Source organism: Lactuca virosa, chromosome 9 (genome assembly GCF_052849685.1).
Source record: "Lactuca virosa cultivar CGN04683 chromosome 9, Lactuca_virosa_CGN04683_v6, whole genome shotgun sequence".
Taxonomy (NCBI): domain Eukaryota; kingdom Viridiplantae; phylum Streptophyta; class Magnoliopsida; order Asterales; family Asteraceae; genus Lactuca; species Lactuca virosa.
In genome coordinates this window covers 161,528,852-161,543,590 of record NC_136434.1, presented here as the reverse complement: position 1 = coordinate 161,543,590, position 14,739 = coordinate 161,528,852, and the positions used below count along the sequence as shown (strand labels likewise).

Here is a 14,739-nt window from a genome sequence, read left to right as displayed (position 1 = left end):
ACATCATACGCAACTGCTCACATCAAAGGGCACTTGTACGTGATGGTTATTTGACCCTTTTCAAGGTTAGCTGCTTCTTCAACTGGTTTCATTCTTATTGTCTTTGTATTTCATGTATCAGTTGTACATTTTTCAATATTGTAAATATATTATTGTATTATAGGTTGGTAGTGTGATAAAGAATCCTGAAATCGCCTCCCTTGTGCCAACACTTTTGCTGGGTCTTACATACCCTAATGACCATACAAAATATACCCTTGATATTCTTCTTCAGGTAACAACACATAGTTTTTATTTTTCTTTTTCTGTTTTAAGTTCTTATTTTGTCGGCTGTTTTAAGTTCTTATTCTCTTTTATGATGAGGCGCCCTAATGAGATTAAGGGATACTTGTGTGTTTTGCACTTTTAATGCGAATACAAAGCCACTCATCATTTGAGAGAACCGGAGATAAAAATGATAAAACCTCATATACAAAATAAATTTAGATTCATAATCCAAACCTTTAGTAGATGCAATAACTCTGTTAAGCTGTAAGAAAAAAAATTCTTAAAACAAAGAGTCGGAGTCAAAAATGATAAAACCTCATATACAAACTGATAGAAATAAATGATCAAAATATACAAATTTGAGTTCAAATCAAAATCCTTAGTAGATGCAATAACTAGCTGATTATCATTATCCTTAGAATATACACTTTAGATTAGATCATTGATACAGTTTTTATGATATAATATTTTTGTTTCATTAATTAATTAATTAATTAATTGATGATTTAGGTTTCATGGACGGATGCAAAGATTAAGCTAGAGAAGGGCGTGCAATCAGTTCATATCTAGACCAATCAGATCTTGAAAAGCTTTTCCGTAAACATGTCAAGTCATTACATGATGCAAGTTAGCCTCATTAACAACATTACTTCTCTTTTGAGGGTAAAATGGTCATTCAGTTAAAAAAAGAAACAATATAAATTTGACATATAGGCATCCACCTTGAATTTAGGTATGGAGTGGGACTGATGTATAAGAAGCAGCCCCGGATAAGAGGGCGTGGGGTCTCTTATTGCAAATATTGGAAGCTTTGACTATAACATAAAATATTTTGGCTCTCAACTTTTAGAAGAAGAATAACATAAAATAACATTTAAAATCATAAGTTCCTTAAAAATACTTTATTGTGTTACATGTACTTTATTACTTACTCATAATATATACTTCGATCTGATTATTGATTACGTTTTGTTTGCTTTAGCACTTTGCAGCTTGTGAAGAAGCTGGAGTTTTAGTTATCATTTGGTTGCAACTTATACATCCGTTAAATCACCCAACAACTAATATAGTTTTATTAATATAATAAATGAAAGTGGATAGCTTAAAAACAATAAAAAACTGAAAATAGAACTAGTGGCAGTTGTGATTCCTATCATAAAGGTCTATTCACATGGTTTCTTTTTTATTGTTTTTATTTTCAGGTTATAGATGCTTGTGCTAAAGTAAACATGGGTCGTTTTATAAATCACAGCTGTCAACCAAATTGTCGCACTAAAAAGGTTAACTTTATGAAATTCCTACTCTCATAAACTAGTTTTAGGTTAAATTTGGTAGATCATTCAGGTTAATTTCGAATTTGAAAGTCTAAGGTTTGACCTAAAAAGTCTCAACATATCCATTCTTCTGCAATGACATTTGAAAAGTAATTTCACAAGGATGCACCTTGTGGTTTTGTAATCTGATCATGGAAATTTGTGTAGTGTTTGCTAGTTTGGTGTAGTCACTAAACCACTGGCTCATGCAGGTCAAGCTGATGTATATATCTTGAGTTTGTGGTCCATATGATTGCAGAAAGACAAAATTTACCATTCTAACTAATAAGTGGTCCCAATCACTAGTTACTAACTTTGAGTTCTTCTCACAGATGTGGTTATTTTCTGGTTCTCTTTTACTATATGATTTGGTTACCCCTTTTGAAATTGTATTATTGCTAGTAGTAATTTGACTTGCCAGTTTTAGATTTTTAGTCATGATTACATCCTAAATTCATCAATGGTCAATTTATTTAGGTTTTAAAAGAAGTACATTTCTAGCCACACCCTATCTTCTGTTAATGATGCCATCTCTTGTCTCTATATGCATCATATATGTTCCAGATTCTTATTCTTATAAGTTTTATAAAAACATGAATACTGCTTTCACTGTCATAGGCTCAATAGTACAGAGTTTTTGACTTCTTTACCATATATATATATATATATATATATATATATATATATATATATATATATATGTAGTTAGATTAATTTCAAGAGAGCAAAATGAAAATTCCAACATTCATACAGAATCAAAAGGTTTTAACACAAATCAGTTGGATAATGTCTCTAATGTTGTAAGAGCACAAGAGGGTAAGTCAGAATATAAATAAAGTTGTTATTTAATTTTTTATAAATAAATTTGTCATTTAGTTTTCTTGTTTTTTTGTAAATTCAGGTCTGGTGTTTTGGATTTGCATAATTTCCAAGTGACACATATCCACTGCCCTCCACCTCGTTGGCTGTAAGTCTTACTCTTGACTCACTCTCACTTTATTATTTTTATTTTTATTTTTTTCTAGGATTTGTTTCTTTTAAAACATCATTCTTTTTTGGTCTATATTCTAAATTACATTTTTTGTTCCCATGGTATATTAAGAACCACATATTATCACCATGTTGGTTTATGAAATCAATGTTAAAATAAGATTTATCTTATCCTTTTTTTAGTTTTGTATTTTTTTTTGGTGAATGTAGTATTCCTTATAATTATCACTTTACCTTTGTATTTGTGTCAATGCAGTTTAACATACAGAGGTTGGTATTTGAAGAATGATAGGGGATTAAAACAATGGAAAAAGCCGAATCTGCACTATGGTAGTTAATAAAAAGAGGTGCTATTACATTGTGCACAAGTAACAAAGATCCAGATTTCCAAAATAGTTTGTGTTTTATGCTTGTTGTTATTTGGATTACGAATATTTGTTTTTCTAGTTTGACTGATGTTAATAAAATAACAATTAAATGTGATTTATTTTGAATATTAGTACATTTATTTTATGAAATGGATTGTTTTGTTATATAAGTATTTTATTTTGTATTATGAGACTTTAAATGTTTTATTCAATTTTAAATTTAGTAAATATATCAAAATAAAAATATATATTTAAAACATTTAAAATTATGACACGTAAAAATGTGTGTCATCTTTCTTTATGACAGGGGCTTTAATGATACGCAATGCGAGTCGTAAACGCGCGTCGTAAGGTTACGACACGCCAATGCGCGTCGTCTTCTTTATGATAGGGCCTTCCTTGACACACATTGTGTGTCGTAAGAGCGCGTCGTAAATAGACAACGCGCATTTGCGTGTCGTCTTTCGTTATGACATGGCCTTCCTTGACACGCATTTGCATGTCATCTGAGCGTTAAAAGGGTGTTTTTGTAGTAGTGTGAGTAATGATAGTATGTCACAAGCAATACAAATAATAAGTTTCAACATTTAACAATATTGGAAGTAGTTTCATATATTAGAACTACTTGTTTTTTGTTACAAAGGTACCAACCGTGTAAGGTAAGAAATGGAAAGGTTTACAAAAGAACATTTGCAACTCAGGTAGTGATAAACACTTGCAAAACAAAAGCTATTCCTCAAAAATTCTAACCATGTCCTAGGACACAAGCCACCCTAGACGAAACTTCTATTGCCCAAAACGTGAAATCAGATAGAGGACCAGTTCATCGAACTACTCCTGGTGATGACGTTGCCCTTGCTCAGCAACAACTGCTCGGTGCTTAGCTGCATCCATCAGACTCTCCGCGATTTGGGTCTTGTATGCTAATGCTTTTTAATGAGCACTCATAGCGTTCGCCTCGGTGCAGTTAGCACCTACACGATGATAAAGTGTCTGGATGGCCACATAGTCCTCCTTCTCTCCCTCTTCGAGTCTTACGACTCGTTGCTCTATTAAAGTAGAGCCTGAAGCTCTATAGAGCTCCTCTAGGGAATGGACTCGGTCGGATAGCTGGTCGAACTGAGTCATAAGGCGGGGGATCAGATCATTCTCAGGGTCGTCCCTGAATGGTGCCTGTGATGGAGCTATTGGATTAGGTGTCTAAGTTCATGACTATTTCTGGGATGTACTTGACCCGATTAGCATGGTCCATTTGGGTTGCATGGCATCATGCATTTGGATAGTCCAAAATGAGAGAAATAACACTTAAGGTTTATTAATATATTATAAGTTCTAATATATAATAATATTATTTAATTAGTATTGATAAAGAATTAGTTTGGAATTAATTAAGTGATCAAAAGAAGACTAATTAAATATATGGGTTGATTGTGTAAATCACCCATACTTGTATAGTGGGCTAATGCTCCATGGATTATCAAGTTGGGCTAAAACCCATAGGATGTTTCATGGATGCTCCATGGTGTTTTTGTACCCATGGATCATGGAAATGAAGAGCCATGTCAAATTAGGGTTTACATGGTGTAACCCTAATTATGACACACTATATAAGCAACATGTGAGCAACCAAAATCGGCACTAGTGTGAAAACAAGAGGGCTTAGCCGATTTTAGAAGTGTTCCATTTCTCTCAAGGTTATTCCAAGTGTATTTGGTGTTGTGTGAGACATTTGAGGCATCACACTTGAGGTGCTAGGCTCACAAGGTTCTCAAGGAATCCAATCTACTACAAGGTATGTTTTCTTGCTTACTTTTATGATTAAAAGTTCCCATGTATGCTAGATAGGATATGAACCTTGGAAAAACAAATTTTGCATGTATCATAGATAAAACATAAATCCAAGGTTTCTAGGGTTGCATGTACACTTAGGAGTGTTAGAATGCTCAAAACCCAACAGTGGTATCAGAGCCTAGGCTTGTTTTCTTGTTATACTTGCAAAATTGGCTGAAAAAACGAAGTTTGTTGCTGTCTGAACAGCAGACTCGCCGAGTCTATGAAGGGAATCGACGAGTCCAAGGCTAAAATCATCCAACTCGCCGAGTTGGTTCATGCACTCGACGAGTTGGACCCCCAGACAGCATATATTCAATTGTTTTGGCTGGAATTGGACTAGAAACATTACCCTAAGCTGTTTTTCAACTTATAAACCTGTTTTTGATGTGGTAATGTTCATGCTAATCCAATTTCAAAGATAATTGTCAATAGATTCATGTTTTGTATTAGTTTAATGATTAGGATAATTACATGAAAAAGTTTGATTAAATTATCTTGTTCTTATGAGTTGCTTAGATTAATAGAAAAGTTATGTGAAATTGTTGTTTTCAATCCATATTAATCTAAGAGTTGGTTCTAAAATGTGTTTTTGTAACTTGTCCTCAAGTTATATGAAAAGTCACATTTAAGATTCATAAAACTCATAAATATATCCATAGGTTATGAATAAAGAAACGTCATATTCTTTTAATTGTTTAAAGTCTTCCATAACTTCTCCTCAAGTTATGGAACTTGAAGAGTTTTTTGAATTAAAACTACTTTAAACACATAAGTTATGGAATTGAATAGTTTTGAAAGTTACAAAACTTGCCCTCAAGTTAAACCCCTAGAATTTTAAAAGTTAAAATTCAACCCTTATACTTTATAATATTATAAGTTAATAATATATATATGTATAAGAACAAGTCGTTTTACCGTTAGTAGGCCTCATTCACGAAGCTGGTCTATAAGCGGGGTATAAGGTTGCTGCCTATAAAATGGCAGCTTAGAGGGTGTCCAGTCTCACCCACCGCTTCCTTGATCGGTGGAGGGTCGTTAGCCGAACAGGTAAGACAAGGACTTAAAATCTTCATTAAAAGTATTAATAATAAATATAAAGTAACTAAACCGTTTATAAATTCTCAATCTTAGTTACTTTAGGAAAATGTGAATAAGGTGCTAACCCATGAAATTACACTTTGCACTTTGCTTAAGTCGGTTAGTGGAGCATGTGTGGTTAACCGGCACACTAGCTGCATTTAACAAGGTAGGCAAATGGTAACTTAATGTTTATCATCGTATCGATGGAGCGCGAGTGGTTAACCGACACATCGATTGAGGGGTGATACATTAAGGGTACCAAGTAATTTGCATGGTTACTTCACACCTTGTTTTGTGATCCTCGGCATCCCAGTCACAAAACCTGAAGGGCACACTCGAGATTGAAACATGCCATTGAAAGCTCAATGAATCTCAAAAGATCTAGGAGTTTCAAATCTAATTAAAACCTAATAATTTATTTCATTTTTCATGGTGGAAATTGGTGAATCGTCATTCACCTACCTTCAAATATTTTATAGCTTGGATTACGACATCCTTCTTCTAAGTTATAAAATATTGTGTTGGGTCCTAGCCTTAATATTTCATATTGGGTGTTATATTAAGGACTTAAAATCAACTAATTGGAATATCTCCCATTGTAGATGTCTGGTTTAGACAACTGTGATCTTCCCAAATCTCATGGAAATCATACTTCTCTACCTCCACCTCCTCCATTTATTCTCCCTGACCCACAAGCTCGAAGACTTGAAAAATTCAAGGTCACTCAAGCCATACTAGCAATGAAACATAAAGATGGAAGACCTGTGTGAACTCATGTCTTAGGAATGAAATCACACTTTGACAGGTTGAGAATGTTGGGTTTCATTATCCCAAGGAAGTTGGCTATTGACTGGGTTCTTCAGTCACTTCCCGAGTCTTATAGTGAGTTCATTAAGAACTACTATGTGACAGATCACGACATGACCCTAATAGATCTATCTTATTTGCTTGTTGCTGCTGAGTCAGAAATGATGTGGCGTAATGGTCAAGCAAATATGGGTGGAAGGTCTATTTCTCAAACTTCCATGGACATTGACAATGGTAACATTGGAATTCCAGAAAAGCTTTCCCTTCCCAATGGAAAGGGATCGGCCTTGGTCAACCCGTTTGACCAAAAGGTAAAGGGAAAAGCTAAGTCTGTGATAGTCCCGTGTACCATTCCCAAAGAGTCTATATGTTTTCATTGTCAAGAGAAGGGGCATTGGTTGCGAAACTGCCCTAATTACCTGAAAGATCTAAGAGAGAAGGAAAAATCAAAGGATTTGACTCTGCTTCAGGTAAGTCCACTATCTAAATCTATTAAGTTCCTTATTGATGATTTTTAATACAAAATGTGACTCGATTACATTTTGGTGTTTGGCAGGATCAAGCAAAGGGAATGAAACTTAAAGAAAGTGTATGCTGAATCTGATCGCGAAGATGGATCTCAATCGTATGGTTCGAAGATCGAATTCTTGAGCTACTACTTAGAGAGTTATGATAGATTGCTAGAAAATATGTAATAGCATAGTTTTCATTTAAAGTTGCATTGTAAGGAAAGTCTTTCCGCATTTGATAAATCAATAAAAATTTTGTTTTATTTTATATGTCCTTGCAACGGCACTTATGGGAAATTGATGTTTGTATGTTTCTAGCAATAATGGAAATATGAATTTGATTCTTTCGTTTGTGGTAGTGTCTAAATTTACCAAATAAGGAAAGCTTCTCATCACCCAAGTTTTCAGTTGGATAGAAACTTGGAATCATACAAGTTGTACAGTATGATGAATAAGAACTTTCAGCTTTGGAAAATTAAGACTAGTTCCTTGTTCACATGTATATGTGAGTCAAGAGAAGGACTAAGGGATCGAGTACACATTCTTGTGCACTAATCAAGGTCCACCACAAAAGGTTGATACGACTATTCGTCATGATTTACTAAGGTTTAGTAAATATGGTTATACTTATAAGTTTAAGTATAATTCTGAAACATTCGAAAATTTTTTCAGTGTATGGCATGACGGATGAGAAGAATCAAATTAGGCAGAAAGATAAAAGTTTCTCTAATCTGAAAAGATGGGAGAGTACTTTAGTATCATGTTTTGTGATCATCTTAATGATTTAGAAATCATATCACAATTAGTCCTCTAAGGACATCTTAGTGCATTCTTATGACTAAGAAGAGGAATCCTGAATTGTTAAAATGGTTAAATCAAGAAGATGAGTCATACTTCGTTCCAAAACAATTCTTAGAGTCATACTCCAAGATTGTAAATAGAGTGACATATCTTAAAAGAAGGTTTATAACACTTGTCAAATGTAAGAGTAAAATGTAACCTACTCTTGTACATTTGAAATTGGTAAGTTGTGATGTTTTGGATAAAACAAAGACCAACTAAGGCCAATTGTGTGAAGTGTTTGTCTTGATAAAGAATCCGCACTATCTCTTGAATATCTGACAAGTGAGTCTTATATGTCGAGAGGACAGTGGGAGTCTTAAAGATCTTGAAAAAACTTCTAGATCTAATCAAGAAGAAAAACCTATAGTTTATCACTAGCACACGACATGAGGTTTATAACCTATCGTGTTGACATATTCCTATTTCTGTGCCCATTCCAGGTAAAGTTGGCTTTGCATATGAGTTCTGAGAGTTCTCAATTGGTTGCATAACAACTTGGAAGCAATGGCAGGCCCTTGAACTGCCAGGTGGCAAGAAGTTAAGACTGCACAAGTTCAATCCATAAGAGTTTGGATTTGTCACTAACCTTGTCTTGTGATTATGGTTTTGACAAATTCACATGGATAGGAGCACATACACCAAAAAATCTAAGTTTCATAAGGTTTCTCTCCGATTCATGAAAATGATGGTGAGGAAACGCTTTCACTAAGTAGATTTTAAGTAGATAGCAATTATGATATTTGCATTCTCAAAGTCGTTAGTGGAGCGTGCGTGGTTAACCGGCACACTAACATGGACTTGTGAGAAATGGCAAAGGTCTAAACAATTGAGACTATGATTACGGCATCCCTTTTCATTGTTCTGAAATTGTTTAGACACACATGTGTGCTATCTAAGGAAAGGTGTATGATTTTTGATAAAGTTTTATCAAAGCATCTCGTATCAGAAATATGAACTTTGGTAAGAAGGTCAATAAAGTATTGATTTCTAGAAGTCCAACAGATTTTTGAGTACATGTCAAAGCTAGTGGGAGCATAAGCTTCATGCTAATAATCATTATGCAAGTGGGAGCATGATAATTATAATAAGTGTTGCAAGTTAGCAATGTTAATTATAGAAAAACAAAAGGTTTCAATTGGGAAAAAGTTGTTTTGCTATAATTAAGGGAGAGGAAATTATACTTCACTATAAGTCTAAAAGCTTAGATTGAGGTTTTAATCATATTTAGTCAAGGATATATATATGAATTTCATGTTGGAATGGCTCAACATAAGGAAATTCTATATATGGGTCCATTATTTGCGTTCTAAAATTCGATTATGATTACGGCATCCCTTTTCATAATCTGAATTATGAGAACTTGGCAAATAGAAATAGAAATATTATAGCAAAAGACTGGTCTAGTATCATGTCTTTATGAATCGTGTCCCATATGCTTCAGATATAGGATCGATTGCATGTGCTATAATATTCATCTGTTCTAAATTTTTCCAAATGCCCAGAGCATTAAGAGGGAAAAAGTACTAGAACTAGATATGACTAATTTGATTAAGCAATTGTTGAGGACAATCTAAGGTTTACCACAGATTGATTGCTCAGGGACAGTTGGAAGTATAGTGTTAATTTTGGAAGGACCATATTGACATATTCTGAAAAGAGACAACTCTTGTTCAGGAGTAATAGTCAAAAGGGGAATATGGAAATGTTCCCATAGGTGGAAGTTATTCATTAAATCTGTGTAAGATTAGGAAACTTAATGCAAGAAGAATGTTCAAAGGCAATGGACTTTGAATATGAGACTTCGGTTCCATGGAGTTGGTCTCCATTATAACACTCTGTAATGTCTGTTGACAAGTCTTTGTGACTTTGTGCATAATCATTACAAGAGGACCAATGCATATAAGTTTAGAATCTAACAGATTTAGGTAAATGGCACGAATCTGGGATTCGTGCATTTGCAGTAAGGATTTGGGATTGTGAAATAAGTATCATTGGAATTATGTTCAATCGATCTATTTCACAGAGTAAAGATCATAGACAAACTTAGTATGCATACTTGGTGTATGGCATAACTAATGTTTGTAAAAACATAGTGTGCATATTTGGTGTATGGCATGACTAGTGTTTAGAAAAAAAAACCATAGTGTACATGCTTGGAGCATGGGACAACTATTGTTTTAATTCAAGTATAAAGTTGATAGTTTGAAACAGTATACAATGAATGATGGGTAATTAGTATGGTGATAAATAAAAGATGTTTTATTTATATTCATAAGTTCTGAGACCATATTGGATTCGATTATTCTTGTGTTTCACTTTGCATGTTTTGACTTCCAGAATAACTAAGTCGCTCTTCCTGAATGACTAAGTTATTCAAACCATCCACAGTCGGTCATATGTTGGAAGTAGATATGAATCAAGACTGTCATGGGTTGGCTTGTAGAGGTCTAAGATGTTGGACAAAGTGGTGCTACAACACTCATAAGTGCTCATAAGTTCTGAGTATTGGATTCAACCCACGCTCACTGGTATCACTTCATGGAATTTATCTCGAGTGATCGTGAGACGGTAATATCATATAAGTCTTCAAACCTAGAGATATGACTTGTTGCCTATGAGTTGGTTGTACATTGATTGTACGTAAACGCATTGGTAACTCGATGTTATAAAACGTGCCTTTGTGTATGATTCAACAAGTAGTAAAACAAGCATATGAGTCGAAGTTTATCTGTCCCTTCTTGGATTAGAAGCGATATCTGGGCCCCTGGATGATTTTGTGTTGACCCATGTACCGGGCCCGGTCAGAACTAAGTTGATCTGTTCACTTAAGTTTTATGTCAAACAAATCGGAAATCGAGAAACAAACTGCTGGACAATAAGCAAGACATTGTTCCATGTATTTGTCCGGTTGATATCTAGAACAGAGGTTTATATGATCACTTATCTTAAATGGAATATCATCGTCATCTCAGTTCCACGAGACCTTGAAAGAGCTACGATTGCTGATCGGTTCCTGAAGTTATTCTTGCAGATATAGTTATTAGACTTATCCAAGTGGGAGACTGTTGGAGTAGGTGTCTAAGTTCATAACTATTTCTGGGATGTACTTGACCCGATTAGCATGGTCCATTTGGGTTGCATGGCATCATGCATTTGGATAGACCAAAATGAGAGAAATAACACTTAAGGTTTATTAATATATTATAAGTTCTAATATATTAATAATATTATTTAATTAGTATTGATCAAGAATTAGTTTGGAATTAATTAAGTGATCAAAAGAAGTCTAATTAAATATATGGGTTGATTGTGTAAATCACACATACTTGTATAGTGGGCTAATGCTCCATGGATTATCAAGTTGGGCTAAAACCCATAGGATGCTTCATGGATGCTCCATGGTGTTTTTAGACCCATGGATCATGGAAATGAAGAGCCATTTCAAATTAGGGTTTACATGGTGTAACCCTAATTATGACACACTATATAAGCAACATGTGAGCAAGCAAAATCGGCACTAGTGTGAAAACAAGAGGGCTTAGCTGATTTTAGAAGTGTTCCATTTCTCTCAAGGTTATTCCAAGTGTATTTGGTGTTGTGTGAGACATTTGAGGCATCACACTTGAGGTGCTAGGCTCACAAGGTTCTCAAGGAATCCAATCTACTACAAGGTATGTTTTCTTGCTTACTTTTATGATTAAAATTCCCATGTATGCTGGATAGGATATGAACCTTGGAAAAACAAATTTTGCATGTATCATAGATAAAACATAGATCCAAGGTTTCTAGGGTTGCATGTACACTTAAGAATGTTAGAATGCTCAAAACCCAACAGGAGCCTGTGAAGACTCGCCAATCTTGAACTTTGAAGGAAGTACAGTAATCCTCCGCTTGCGGAGCAAGTCGGAGAGCCAAGCTGGCTCATAAGACATAGTGCATTTCCCCACCTGACCACAAGTGGGTCGGGAAACATGAGCAGAAGGGTCCAAGTGGTATATGGGAGGAATGCTCATCCTCGGGGTCCTCATCAGATAGGGACCCTTGCCATCATGGCGATAAGGTTGATAGTGTGGCCTACGTGGAGAGGATGGTGGAGTAGGAGGGGAAGGTTGCTCGTCAGTAAGGCCCTCCTCATCCTTTAGGGGACCTTCATCATCTATCTCTTGGGCATCCTGAAGAATTTCCTCATCATCGGACTCTACAGCCTCCTCTATATAATCATCCTCCTCGTCCTCTAACAGATCCTCTTCTCCCGAGAGGTCTGCTGGGGTGACTGGAGCGTCCTAGGGGAAGTATGGATCTTTGGCTAGCTGTATCGGGACCTCATGAAGCTCATCGGGGTCTGCAATCTACATCTAAGTTGGATGATCGTCGGGTAAATCCGCCATATACATAAAATGGTTTGAAGTGTGTTAGTAAGTTTTTAAATGTATAAGTGTTTTTAAAACTATATAAGTGTTTTAAGGTGGACATAAAGTTTCTAAGGTACTAGGTATCTGTAATGAATCTTGAGAACATTCTTCAATCTCTAAAACTCTCAACCGTTGTAGTCTGTCAAACTCCTTGCTCAAGGTTGGTTGTGCACCGGCCCGACCATAAATAACATAGGCGCGCGTTCCAGGTTTATTTGTGGTTTGGATTATGTACGATACTAAACTTAGTTGAGGCTTCTGAGCTAAAGGGTTGATTTGGTAGTTTTAGTTGAAGGGATGTTTAGAATTTTATTAAGTGTTCTCATCGCGGGTCAGAATATATATATATATATATATATATATATATATATATATATATATATATATATATATATATATTATCGTTGGTGTGGTTTGTAGTATTATTATTTTTTGCTTTGTACTCCAAGAACACCAAGTACAGACGAGGGCCAAACAAGAAGCACCGGAGGGCAGGATCATTCTAGCAATTAACCCGTTCTGAAATCCAACAACCCAAGCGGCCCTTCAAACCAGTTACCCCGTATCGCAAGTAGCCAAGAAGTAGTGTAATTAATAAAAATACTTTTATTAGGAGCTTGTTGTTATAGTTGTATTCCTCTTTCGAGGATATGATTTCTCGATGGCTAACTTTGCTATGGTACCAATCTGTTACACCCTCGCCCGAGGCGGCGGAACATGCCAGGATATGCGACTAAGTTCATGGATCACAAGTAAACTGAATATATAACACAAGTACAACAATAAAAAAACAACATTTGTATTCCATCTTTAAGTTTGAATACAGGGTTCTTACAGATAATAATAGTACATGAATTTTTCTTAATAGGTAGGCAGATAATACAAAAGCTAGTAAACTAGATAGCCTAAAATCCTTGACTAATCCATCGTCTGAATTGCTTGATTACTAATTCCATGAGAATACATGTAATTTTCAGGGTCAACACAAGGTTGGTGAAAGTTACAGGTTTTCTGCTAACAACACTATGATACTTTTGAAAAGTCTAAAAAGTATTTTCTTTGTAAGTATAACCATAATTAAAACAGTTTTTGTAGAGAGTCTTTGAATAAGTTTTGGAAACCAAATTGTATCTTTGCATAAGTAAATCCATACTTAAAATAGTTTTGAAAACAACCAAGCCCATGGTTGTAGTAAGAGAGGGAGATTCTAGTTAATGTTTATAGTGAGTCCTATAACCGAGCTATGTGAATGAATGTACCCCCTACAACACTTCATTGTACGTCGTAGTAACGATATTAGATACTTATCACCCGCTTCGATTGATCGGTCGAGGTTATAGCTAGCAACTTGTGACGCCCGTGTTTCTAGGCTAAGCATTAATGATGATGTAATAGTCTAGGTCAACCATTGTAACCCTTTTTAAAGTAATAAAGATGAATTACTTGAATATTACGTGAATTATGTGCTTTTATGTGATTATATACCGGTTTGTAAAGATATAATAAAATAAGCGTAAAAAATAAGATGTTAGATAAGCCCGATTTCAATAAAGAAAGTTGTAGTGGTCGTGGCAAGGATTCCGGAGATATAAAGAATGCCAGAATCCGAGTTATAACGAAGAAGTTATAGCCTGTCGAAGTTTAGAAACAGAACCGACACGACACTGCGTGACGGAAATAGTGAATTTATGATAGAATGATTTTCGGCCTTGGTGATCTAAACGAAAGTCGTAGCATACGTTAAACCGAGAGCGTGCATAAAAAAAACGCCCAAATCTGACTTTGTATGAGGAAGTTATGATTTTTCTAAGTTTCGAATCAGCAGTGCACAGCCCGGAGTTTGAATTTTAGATCGAACGATTTTTAGCCAATACAAACTAAACGAGAATCGAAGATCTCGTCAATAGGAGCTCAACGATAAAAAGACAGACGTAAACGGAGTCCGTATGTAGAAGTTATGAGTTTTACACGGTCGTTTAGTAGTGTAATCTTCTCATACTATTAGGTTTAAAATTGGTCGAGAATTAACCGACGAAGTCTAAACAAAAGTTATAGAGTACGGTCCCACCTACGCGTGGATATAAAGAACGTCAAAAGCGGAGCTCGCATGCAAAAGTTATGAATTTTTGAAGTCGGAATGTCAAATTGTGAGACTGGGTGCGAGCGTACGCCCCACGTAGAGAAGGGAAGCCCAACGTCCGAGGTACGCCCAGCGTACAAGAAGATTACGCCCAGCGGTCTCGCCTTGCATGGTCCGAAACGAGCGACGTCGATCCATCCAAAGAGTGACACGCATTGTACGACCCTCGCTCCTACG

General features: G+C 35.4%; 1 long non-coding RNA gene across 1 annotated transcript; it reads left to right on the top strand.

Moving 5' to 3' along the window:
- The first annotated feature begins 1,527 nt into the window (after positions 1-1,527).
- LOC145137773 (uncharacterized) lies at positions 1,528-2,865 on the top strand. Its single transcript, XR_013721211.1, has 3 exons — positions 1,528-1,547; positions 2,482-2,547; positions 2,827-2,865. It is a non-coding gene; the product is annotated as an uncharacterized LOC145137773 (long non-coding RNA).
- Positions 2,866-14,739: the final 11,874 nt, after the last annotated feature.